This window comes from Caloenas nicobarica, chromosome 2, assembly GCF_036013445.1.
Source record: "Caloenas nicobarica isolate bCalNic1 chromosome 2, bCalNic1.hap1, whole genome shotgun sequence".
In the NCBI taxonomy this organism is placed as follows: Eukaryota; Metazoa; Chordata; class Aves; order Columbiformes; family Columbidae; genus Caloenas; species Caloenas nicobarica.
The window spans coordinates 73,045,919-73,059,122 of record NC_088246.1 but is presented as its reverse complement, the minus strand read 5'-3'; positions in this window follow the sequence as shown (position 1 = coordinate 73,059,122).

The following is a 13,204-nucleotide window of genomic DNA, read 5'->3' as shown; positions in this document are numbered from 1 at the left end:
TGGCAGTTTTCTTTCTTTCCCCTGACTCATTCAGATATAACGCCAGATTCTCTTTTTCATTTGTATTCTTCAAAACAAACGCTTAATAGCTACTTTTTAATGTATTATTTTTAAATTCATTTGTCCCCTCCCCCTGCTCCATGGGACTTCCCCCCCTCCCCAAGATGACCTTTAGTTAAAGCCATAAACTAGCTTGAGGCAATCTCTGGCAGCTCTGTCATGTGATGGGCAAAATGGGCCATATTTAAATCACATGGAAGGGAACAGGAAGAAAGAATCTAGTTCACCTCTTCGAATTTAACATTATTCATAATGGCCAGTGCTGAAAAATCTTTAAATTGTTATCTATTTGGGGGTAGGAACATGAAAAATACATACTGGGGAGGGCAGGGGGAAGTTCTCCTTGCATTGAAACCTAAGTTGCAAGAAATTAATTTTCCCTGTGTGAACAGAACCAAAAGTATCTGAAAAATGAGAGTAGATATGTATTTACTTTGGCAGCCACCTTTCCCTCATCTTTGTTCCATTAACTTCTCCAAATTTCTTGCCTGGGACATTCAGCTGACAGGGACATGGGGAGGGAGGAAACATCTGAAACAAATTCCATGCTAAGGTGCACAGTATTAAAGTAATTCAAATTCAGAATACTGTGAAAGGAGAAAAAAAAAGAGCTATATATGCATCTTATAAATTTGATTCGCAGTCTGCTGAAGTAAACAGCTGATGCCTATTGATTTCTGTGATCTGTGGATCAGCCCTTAGTCACAAAGAGAAGGATCTCCCAACGACAAAGGTCCAGACTGTAGCATTTAGATTAAAATATTAACTGCAAAATACTGCTAAATTAATCCAACTTCTTTTGATTATTGATGTCCTACTGTTTTCTGCCTGAAACAACACACACGATGCATCAGTCATTTATAAATTATTCATTCACAGTTATTTTGGCAGCAGCTTCTTTCCATTTATCAACTGATAAATGTACAGGAGATAAGAAGGGTAATTTTATAGCCCCTTGACATTTACCTTTGACATGATTTCCATATTTAGTAAGGTAAAGTACAAATGGCATTTTTGGGATTCCAAAGTCCATATTATAAAGTTTTACAATAACTTCCGCATCCACGTCACATGAGATGAGTGAGCCGAGTACGTACAAACCTCACATGCACACGAGTCCCTTTAAGCTCACTTCCGAAGTCTGATTTCAGTAGCTCTGAAATGTGCCCGTTGTGCCACCAAATTGCAGAGCCTTTTCACAGCTGCAGTAGGAAAGATTATGGTTTACTTCAGAGGCTTGGATAACATCCAAAGAGCCACAGCTCTGGGGACTGCTGAAACCATGAGACATAGCCAGGTCAAGAATTCGCTGTTGCCTGGCCTCGTTTCTAGAGATCTCATACATATTTCCACCCGCACAGCTCTTCAACATTTCAGATCTTTGCCCAATGTGACCACAGTAATTGTATAAACTCAGTGAAATTACATCTTATCCACCCTGGGGTGAAAGGTGGGCAAAATCAGGTACCAGATATTCAAAGATCACGTCTGTCTCTGTAGATATTCATCTGTACCCTAGTTAGGTCTGCAACCCACTGGGTGATGGTACCATAGCACACTACATGCAGCTGTCACATACCGCCAGAAGCATAAGCCACTACAAGCAAACAAAGCAAGTGGAATGACTTCCATCCTAGCAAAGAATGACAGAGCCTTTGAACAGCATCTGTCCTAATTTTTTCCTCTAGCCTATGAGACAATTAAAGACAGACTTTTTTTTTTTTTTTAAAAAAAGAGAGAAATAAAAAACCCACACACACTATTTTAAAATAGCAGAGCAGGAATAAATCATAACAGTACCATTAATCCCAAGATCTACAGAGACTACCAAAATCCTCCACACCTGATAAAGTACCAGGAGACCTCTGTGAAATTTGTATGCCACTTCTACAAGTCCTATAAGTATTGCACATTATGCATCTAGAAGTAATTACAGCACAGCTGTCGCGATTGAGAGACGGGGACGCAGCTTGATGCAAGCAAGATGTCCGATTTATTGAGCTAACACACATACATTTATATGTTCTAAGTTAAGCGTGTCTTAAGGTGACTGGCTAATCATTCTAGCACATGCGCAAGACTAGCAAGACTACTTAAACAATAGACTATTTAAACAGAGTTTTTTGATTAGGAGATGTTCCCGCGACTATCAGTCGGCCACCTGTGGTCACGGGTTATTCCTTGTCCTTGGGTGTAGGCGTTTGCTGATAACCACAAATTCCTTGTTCCTGGGCCTTGTCTGGGCACACTGCGTTCCTTGTCTATTGCAACCCTCGATTTTGCAACAAGCTAGCATACAGGCCTCAGGCCCAGGCAACAGCTCTCGCTAACCCACATCTCCCCCTTTCTGTTTTAATTAAACATTTTGGCTATCCCAAGGTCGATGACCAACTAACTCAAGAACATCTTCCCTAACTAACATTTCCATACTAGGGGTTTTCAGGGTTCCCTTCAAATCTTGCGTTGATTCCTGATTTACAACAAAAATTTTGTTTACTGAAGCGGTTATTGATTTTTGCAAACATTGTAATATACATGGAATTACTATCAACAACACACAAGTCATTAGAAGGATAGAAAGCCCTTGTTTAAGCAAATCTTTCATCCATCCCGTAATACCCCAGGATGCTAGCCACCCATCGAATCCGTCCACTTCCTTTATCTTATGGAGTCGTTCTCGCAACTCTGCAATTCGCTGGTGGATACTTCTGGAGTGGTCAGATAAATTCATACAGCACATCCCTTCAAAATCCTGGCATCCATGTCCGTGGGCTAACAAGAGAAAATCTATAGCAGCACGATTCTGTAATACGGCATGTCTGACACTAGCAACATCCTGTGTCAATTCCCCGAGAATTTGACTAGTGAGGTTGAGTTCATTTTTTGTCCAGCATGCAAGCTGCTTAAGCGAGGTCATGGTCCTTGCCGCAGTAGCACCGGGCAAAAATGTGGAAGCCAGAACCGTCACAGTCTGGCTCCAAAACACAGGATCCGTTTGATCATTACAATTTAACTCGTGCACAGACCTTTTTGAACGCCTACGAGTCCAATTCATCAACTGGCGTAATGATGGGTGAAAAAGTGTTAGTTGCCCTAAATAGCAAGGTCCGCCATGGGGGTCTCTGGGTATTCCCGCCCATGCACGATCTCCACAGATTAAAAATATACCTGGGGGAAGCCGTTTGGCAGGGGCATCAGTACAATTTAATCTTGTATACATTGCCCTGTCAAGCCCAACCTGTTTTTTCAACTGTGAAAAGAGAGGAGGGTTTGGATTGACAGTGCCCCACTCTTGCATGTTGGTGTTGATTTGCTCTAGAGAACGGGGTTCAAAGCTAAACCACCCCCCTCCTGTTATGTTAGTAGCATTCAAACAACCTAACAACTCTAATTCCTCAGGATCGCTTTGCATCGTATTTTTAAGGTTCAAGATTATCTGAGCTTGCCACTTTCCATCGACCTGTGCTTGCCGGAGTCCTGACTCAAACAATATTTTATTATCAAACCTCAACACAGAATCATTTCGCACAAAACCTCGAAATTGGTCTGGCCACCATGTAGGTGTCCCGATTAAGCATGTTCTAAACGGATCGCCAACTTGCGCCAGGGACAGACAAAAGTCTGTAACCCCAGTGCGATTTGCCCATGTAAGCCATACATTAGTACGGGGGCCAACTTGGTGCAATTCAAATCCCATGCTGACATATGTAAATACCCATAGGGCAACCACAACTATTCCCTTGCCCATCTCCGTAGCTTCTTATTCCTTCTTCGCTCACACTCCTTCTTTGTTTGTTCCCACTTTTCTGGGGCGACTATCCAAATTTGAGGTATCTTGATATCCTTACCACATTCTATTTTGGAAAATCGGATATTGCCTAATTTTTGGATTACAATTCCCACCCAGTCTACCGTATGATAATCAGGTCGCGGTACTCCCTCAGGAGGGGTCTGTGGTAGAGTAAACTCTGTTTCCCTTTCTATTGTCAATAATGTATCTAATAATATATCTACTTTTTGCCACTCTTTTTCAAGACAACCGTGACACCAACGTTCCACCGTGTGGCGGTTCAGCCACTGTGATTTACCACAATTAGCACAAATCCTGCAGATCCACGGATAACAATTTGTACACTGGGGGCATTTAAGCTCCCAATTAGTAGCTTCTAAAACAGAGTTCATTCGAGGGCGGTGTCCTCTTCACCGGGTGTAGAATCTGGATTCAAGATGTCGTCAGAGGGCTGCTGCTGTAGTGCCTCTCGAAAGGGCCTCACATTTTTCGCTGGGATCCAACGGGGGCCTCTTTCTGTGGAGACACAAGCATAGCCTCTACCCCATGTAACGAGGGGATAAGGTCCCATTACTTTACCTGTTTCAGGGTCCCGAATTAACACCGGTGGCTTGATTCTGGGTTCCAAGAGGGTGTTTGTACTAAAATGTCGAACTATGGGAGGATTACTGTCCAACAGAGAACAATTCAAAAAATTAAAGACATATAAGGCTTTCTGTAATCGCTCTTCTGGAGTAGCGGTCCCTACTCCCCCTTTTTGTTTTTGTAACAAACACTTGAGGGATTGGTGCGAGCGCTCTATTAGGGATTGGCCTGTGGGGGAGTGAGGAATGCCGGTGGTGTGTGAGATTCCCCAAGAATTTAAGAAGGAATTTATTGATGAAGAGACATAGGCAGGGCCATTGTCAGTTTTAATCTGTGAGGGTATTCCTAAAGTGGCAAAGGCTCGCGTCAGGTGCCTTTGAACATCTCGCGCTCTTTCTCCTGTATGACAAGAGGCAAACAATGCACCCGAAAAGGTATCGATAGAAGAATGTATATACTTCAAACGACCAAATTCAGGAAAATGCGTAACGTCTGTTTGCCAAAGCTGCAGACTCTGTAACCCTCTTGGGTTAACTCCTCCAGCAACGGATGTAAAAGAATGTCTTTGGCAATCAGGACACACGGCAACAATATTTTTTGCCTGCTGCGTGGTGAGGTTAAATTGTCGTTTTAAACCTCCAGCATTTTGATGAAAAAAGGAATGGCTAAGTCGAGCTTGCGCTACACGATCGGGTAATACCTGCACAGGTAGCGTAAGCATATCAGCCTGTCGGTTTCCCTCGGCCATAAACCCAGGTAAAGAGGTATGGGATCTAATATGCATAATAAAATAGGAATGATGGCGAGAATCTAAGAGGAAGACAAGCTCCTGTAGCAAGGTAAACAAGACTGCATGAGAAACATCACGGAGCACTGAGGCTTCTGCTCGTTGAACAATTCCTGCAACATAAGCAGAATCAGTAATTACATTGAGAGGGATAGACCATTTCCGAAAGGCGCGAACCACGGCTGACAATTCTGCTATTTGAGGAGAGCCCTGTACAATTTCTACATCAGAGTCCCAATGTCCAGACTTATCGTCCCACCAAAGGATAACGGACTTGTGAGTTCTACCCGATCCATCTGTGAAAACAGTAAAGGCCTGTAGAGGCTGATCGCTTCTTTTTGGCATTGGCAAAAGGTGAAAATCAGCGTGTAACAGTTTGTGAGAAGGTGGATGCGAAGTAAGTTGGCCCGTATAATTGACTAGAGCTGTCCCTAATGCGTCCGATTGTTGTAATAGCCATTGCAAATAAACAGCTGTTACTGGTAGACAGATAAGGGTAAAGTCTGTTCCTGCTAAAGTCAACAGTCTTTGTCGAGCTTTGACGACAAGGGATGCAAACATTTCATGCTGTGTCGAAATAGTTTTTGTGGCTTGGTTGGGTAAAAAAATCCATTCAATAATCAGCAAAGGGTCCGGTTTCTGGCTATCCCACTGAAAGATCAGTGCATGAGGTTGCCGTGCAGGATTCAAAATGATGAGTTGAAAAGGTAACTCAGGTGCCCATCGATGCGCTTGTCTGTTGGTAATTGCTATGGCAACTTTCTGTAGGGCGTTAACAGCCTCAGGATTAAGATTCCGTGGGGCACAGAGATCTGAGCCTCCTTTGAGCATTTCAAATAATGGGCTTAGGTCTGCATTAGTAATGCCAAGCAAGGGTCTGACCCAATTGATTGTTCCTAGCAGTTTTTGTACATCATGTAAGTTTTTTACCTCCGTGGCTATTTGTAAAGGCTGAGGAATAACAGTTTGAGCTCGTATGCGCCACCCTAAGTACTTCCATGGTGGCGTCCGTTGTACTTTTTCTGGGGCAATACAGAGGTTTGCCGATTTAATGGCAACCATGACAAGGGCTACGGCTTCCTCCATGACTTCATGGTGTTCTGCTGCTACTAGAATGTCGTCCATATAATGGTACAGTAAGGCATGGCGCATCATGGTTCTAATTGGACTAAGTATCTTAGCTACATACCACTGACATATTGTGGGACTGTTTTTCATTCCTTGTGGCAGCACAACCCAGTGGTACCTTTGTAATGGGGCTTGCATGTTGACGCTTGGTACAGAAAAGGCAAATTTAGGGGCATCATCTGGATGCAAGGGAATATTAAAAAAGCAATCTCTAAGGTCAATGACCGTTAAATGCCAATCACGAGGAATCATAGTAGGTGATGGAAGTCCTGGTTGTAGGGCTCCCATGCTTTCCATAGCGTCATTAATTTTCCGGAGGTCATGGAGCAGGCGCCACTTGCCAGTGTGTTTTTTGATAACAAAAACCGGCGAATTCCAGGGGCTGTTAGAAGACACAATATGACCCTTCGATAGTTGTTCTGCAACTAATTCTTGGAGGGCGTGAAGTTTTTCCGTAGGTAGGGACCATTGATCGACCCAAACAGGGGTTTCAGTTTTCCAGATCAATTTTAGGGTCTCACGCCCCTCAATGGCCCCACCTAAAAATGTGTCTGGGTAGTTTGAAGAGACATACCCCATTGGGATAGCACGTCACGCCCCCACAGAACCATGGGGACAGGTAAAACAAACGGTTTGACAGATGCTGTCTGGCCGCTTGCATCCTGTATCTGAATTAGTTCTAAGCTCTGTCGACTAGCTCCATATCCCCCTATCCCAGCTAACGCTTGGGAAACATCTGCTAGGGGCCATTGGGGTGGCCATTTGGCTTGAGAAATGACAGTAACATCCGCACCCGTGTCAATAATTCCGCACAGTACAACCCGTTGATTCCCACGAATAAGAGTACATCGACATGTGGGGCGTTTCTGCGTGATAGATTGGACCCATAAAATCTGCGGTTCTCCTGTGGAGCCAAAAGCTCCTTGCCTCTGTGGCATTAACTGGTCACTAGGCAGAGAATTATCAACTTTGGGCATTAAAACTAGTTGTGCAATCCGACTTCCCTTCGGTATAATACAAGGAGGAAACGGAGTCCAAGCCATGATTTTAATCTCTTGAGAACTGTCAGCATCTATTACCCCAGGTAATACAAAAAGTCCTGATAGCGTCGTAGACGACCTTCCCAACAACAATGCCTGCGTTGCGGGTGGTAAAGGACCGACAATACCAGTGGGCAACAGATGGACTGAGGAATCAAGTAGCGTTACTGCATAGGAGGTTGCCAGGTCCAAGCCGGCACTTCCTGCTGTTGCTGGGCAGAGGTCGGCAACGCTGTTGCCCCCCCCACCTGCGCCCGCGGGGGGGCCATCCGCGGAACTTGTGTCTGCACGCGCCGCGGCCCCGCGCTCTGTGACCGGTTTCCCTGTATCGGACGTCCCTGAGAGTCACGCTTAGACCTGCATTGATTAGCATAATGCCGTCCCTTCTGGCATTTAGGGCAGATCCCGGGTATTTGGGGACGCCTCCAAGCACTCGTAGCGAGGCAATCTTTCTTAAGGTGGCCCGGCTTCCCACAGCCGTAACAGTTTCGGGGCGGTGGAGTGGGGTTAACTTGCCCACGCATGGCCGCGAACGCGGCAGCCATAACCTCAAATTTATGGTCCATGGTGCCGATCCTGTTACAGGCTTCCACCATCTCGATTAGGGTAGGATTCTGATTCGGGAGAGACCTTAAGAGTTTTTTGCAGTCAGCGTTAGCATTTTCTACGGCTAACTTAAGGAGTAGAATTTCTCGGGCTTCCGTATTATCAATCTGTCTTTCTAGGGCTTGTTTTAATCTATCTATAAACTGCATATACGGTTCACGAGGTTCTTGGGTTATAGTAGTAAATGCTTTCTGGGGTCTGCTTGAATCAGGAACTTTCAGCAGAGCCCTTTTCGCTTCCTCTCGGAGTGCTTCTAAAGCTTCTCGAGGGATATCCCTAGCTTGAGCGACAGGGTCCGAGAACCGTCCCGTCCCTGTAAGATGTTCTATGGTCAACGCAGCTAAAGCAGCATTAGCATGCCCCGCATACCCCAGCAAAATTGTTTGCAATCCTGTTCTCCATTGAGATTCCCACATCGTATACTGAGTCGGAGTCAATAACAACTGCGCAAGAGACTTCAGATCGTGTGGAGTCATAACATATGTGTCAAATACCGAAGACAAAAGACTCGCAAAATAGGGAGAGGATAGCCCGTGCTCGGTGACAGTACGGCGTAACTCTTTGATAACCGAGAAAGAGAGTGCTTCCCATTGGGCCCCCCCCTGCCCCCGATATATTACAGGAGCGACTATAGTTCTCGCTACTTCCAGCTCCCCTTCCTTCAACGCCTGGCGCTTAATTTCTCTCCAAACATCATGAGGGTCAAGGGGAAATAAGTCAGGCTCCTTCTCGGGGTCGATAGGCCCCGGATCAAAGGGATCATCATCAGGGGGATACCCTGCGGCGCAAGCTAATGGTGGCGCAGAAGGCTTCACCCCATTAGCAGCATCGGGAGAGGTTACAGGACAGGCAGGGGGTAACTGGGAAGGCGCTGATTCTTCCTCGCAGGAGCCCCGTTGCATTTGCTCCTGTGCTTTCACAGTCTCAAAAACAGTTCTCCATCTAGGGAGCATACGTTGCGCCTCTTCGTCCCCCGCCGTAGCCGCATCCCATAATTTAACCCCTACATCGTCCCAAAGCTCACATGTAAAAATTGAAGAGGCAGTTACTGTGGGGATTTTCACCTGCACCCACTTGAGCATTAACTTAAGATCCTGCCCTGAGAGGGTCTTCTTCCCATGCTTTTTAAGCAACGCTTTCATTAGCTCATAAACGTCTCTCTCAGGGGAAGACGCTTGATTCCCCATTTTTTAGTTTCCCGCAGCTCACCTCTCGTTCCAGACGGAGGGATTAAGTAGCCGGCCGGCTTATCCTGCTTCCTTTCAGCAGCTCATCCAAAGTTCTGCGGGACTCGCGACCTGCCACCAGATAGGCGGTTCTTCATTCCTCGGCGGTCTCACCATAGGCGATCACGTCGGGGTCACCAATTTGTCGCGATTGAGAGACGGGGACGCAGCTTGATGCAAGCAAGATGTCCGATTTATTGAGCTAACACACATACATTTATATGTTCTAAGTTAAGCGTGTCTTAAGGTGACTGGCTAATCATTCTAGCACATGCGCAAGACTAGCAAGACTACTTAAACAATAGACTATTTAAACAGAGTTTTTTGATTAGGAGATGTTCCCGCGACTATCAGTCGGCCACCTGTGGTCACGGGTTATTCCTTGTCCTTGGGTGTAGGCGTTTGCTGATAACCACAAATTCCTTGTTCCTGGGCCTTGTCTGGGCACACTGCGTTCCTTGTCTATTGCAACCCTCGATTTTGCAACAAGCTAGCATACAGGCCTCAGGCCCAGGCAACAGCTCTCGCTAACCCACACACAGCCAATTAACTGTTGACTTGCTCTTGCCCTGTAATTCTAGACAGTATTCTTTGTGGAGTTGTACTTCCAGGACTAATACTATACAGGAGACACTAGCCACTGGTTCATACCTGCACGTACTCCAATAAATCCCACTAGTGTTCATTTGTGAGACACTAGGCACTGCATAATATCTATAAGGACACAAGTACTCCACGCTGATAAGTCTACTACTACATTAGAGTGTCTTTTTCCTAACTCTTTCTGCTACAACTCCAGGAAAAATTTAAAAAAAAAGTCTCTGTTCTTTTCAGTTTTCCAAGGTGGGGAAACTTAAGCTGAGAGAGTAAGATGTCTAGGATATATTTCAGACATGAAAATGTTGGTTTTCTGAGATTGCAGTATAGCCCACCCACTCAACCAGTGCTCATTTTAAGCACTGTCAAGGAGACAAACATAGTTTGATCACCAATGTCATCCAAGATTCACATCAAGGGCTAACCATTAAGCAGTCACACATACCCAGCCCACTTCCCCCCCACCAGGTGGTTTTCTCCACCCTGTCCTTGAGAAGCCAAACTAAACAGTCTCATATTACTTGATGGATGTTAGAGTAAGAAAAGTCACTTAGAAGCTGAGTTATGATATACTTTTTTTTCTAAGTGCCAACAGATTAATGTATTCTGCACTTAGGAAAACAGTTCAACAAAAACACCCCACTCCCAGAGACACACACGACTTTCATATTCCCATCTAGGATGGAGGAAACAAGGGAGCAAAGGTGGTGAGATGTATTTTCTGTCATTGAGCTATTATACATATCAGTAATTCTGGTGTTACTACTATTATTTATTCTGAACAAAAACTAACATAAGACAACACTTAACCCAATTCTCTAGAGTTTTAAGGGCTATCCAAACTCAAATTCTTACCCAAAGCCTTACATTTGGGGATATTTCTTATCATAGTTTTTCTACTAATGGAGGCTGGTGGACTGACAATGCTGGAGGCAAAGATCTCATATTCCCTCAAGAAAAAGGAACGCATGAGGAAAGCCATGCACCTTTTCTGCAGTAGGGCAGTGAGAAATTCAGGTCTGTAAATAAAGATTCCTTTCCAGGACTAGAAGCAGCTACCTAGGGCTGGAAGATACCACCTGGGTCGTTGGGCTCAGAGATGTCAAGGTTAGAAGGATCCTTTATCCACACTCTATAGGACACCTACAACACCACTCCTCCCTGCATCCCATAACAAACCTTGGAGATCAGCTACAAAAGACCAGGTTCCTGAAAACGAAACTATGTTTTGCTACAGTATCTTATTTTCAACTTTAGACAGGACTTTGTCTGTAGAAAGGTGATTTTCAGTCTTAGTACACTGTGGCTCCTTTTGGATATGGTTTGTGCTTCCATATTTGTTGGTTTCTTAAGTAAGACTTAAGTTTTATTCCAATTATATGGCAAGCCCCAGGGCTCAATTCAGATAAGCATGCTTCTGTTCCGGTGCCAAAAAAAACATCCTTCTTTTTTTTTTCTTGCAGCCATCATAAACCAGTCACCCTAGAAAAACCAGCTCTTTGTTCTTGGGGAAACAACTATTGTCAGAATATTTTACATGTAAATGAAACATGGGAGCTCATCTTCCTCTTTTATTTGTCATTGCAAGGTTTTCCCATTTACCATTCTGCTCCAATTTCCCCATTTAGCAGTGTATGGAATCTGCAATAGTGCATATTGTAATATGCAAATTGTATATAGCATTTTGGTGTCAGACACACTGAAATTAAATCAAATGGAAGAAAAAAAAAGGAACAAGAGTGTAATAAAGATACCTTTATGGCCTCAAGCTGTAGATAAATTGTGGTCTGTGGTAGTTAAACAACAGCTGTTCAGATTTAAAACAAAATTATGATAAGGATCCCCAGAAGATAACACCTCTTGAGGTAACAGCATTTACCTAAATGCATCTGTTAGCAGCAAACACCGTGACTTAAGACTGTTTATGTGATAGTTTATTCCCATTTGTTTTCCTTCTCCTCCCCCCACCCATGTTCGTTAGCGGGAACGAGCCCTTCCAGAGCAATCTGAACCTCAGGGGTCCCCACACAACCTCTCCACCTGTGTCAGAAGGACAGGCAGCCTCTCCCAGCCGCCCACAGGTGGAAGCAGGCTGCAAGCCCTCCACACCGGTAAGTGCAAGGATTAAAGAACAGCACGAAAGCAAATTGCTACAGTTAAAGAAAGAAAACAGCAGGACTAACACATTTTAGCAGGGCTACATACACCAAGACTCAGCAATCTTTATACTCTTTGTGAACAGCAGTCCTTTAAGAGCTTTACACCCAATAAAATTTAAACTTTTATATATTTTTTTCTTCGTTTATTGCACCAGGGGTTTTTATTGCAGCCATGTAGCAAGCCACCCATATGGCATTTCAGAAAGTGGCAACCACACTTGGCCTAAGTGCCTCAGACCCACCCAAACTGAGCTTCTGGTCGGTGGCTTCAGAAAGGGAATTTTTTGCTCCAGTTCATTTTGTTCATCCCCCGCTTCCTGCTCTCTCATGGCTCTATTGCATTGACTATCATTTAAAAAAATAAAAAAAAAAATTAAAAAAATTTTTAAAAATCGATCCCAACAAGAAGGAAACAGCATGAGGATTTTAGTTTCATTTCCCTGCTGGGGAGGGATGGGGAGAGTCAAGTACTCAACTTTCCCCCTTCTCCTACCTCGATTCCCCCGTTGCTCTTGCTCTGAAGGATGCAGGCAGCAGCATGGGGCGTGCTGGTGGCGACAGCCCTCCATCCCAGCTCCTGCCCAGGGGAACACCTACACACCCCTCCACCTCCTCGGCAAGCACGAGTTTAGCAACAGCAATTCATCATTGGGAGAAACATTAATATTTTACCTTAGTTACCAAGTGCACCCGTTCAAACTTTTATCTAAAACATTCTTTATCATCTTTTCATTAAGTTCTCAAGAGCTAATGGTTTCTGAGTTCCCGGGGTAAGGATGATGTTCTGAATAATGAAAGCTCATTATTTCTCCACAGAATGCTTGTTAATTCAAATGATGATATTAAAACTATAGTAGCCTTTAGCGCTGGGGTGATTTCTAGCATACTTTATCATGTATCAATATATACTCTGTTTGTCAAAACTGCCCAGGGCTGGGGCTGACATTCTCTCTGGAGGAGTCTAGTGCTTCAAGAGGCACTGAATACACCAAGGTGACAACTTGCAGAGTTTGCGCCTCTAGGAAATGGAAAGATGAAACTTGAAGTGCCATTGTCCCCCTTGATTTCCTTATTAGTATTCATAAAGAGACAGTATCCTCCTCTTTTTCTAGTCCTCACAGACCTTCCTTTTGAATGAAATAAAAGGCGCACGCACAAAAAAAAATACATGCAGAAGTTTTACATATAAAACATATCCCTTTATTGTAATTTAAGTAATCCAAAAT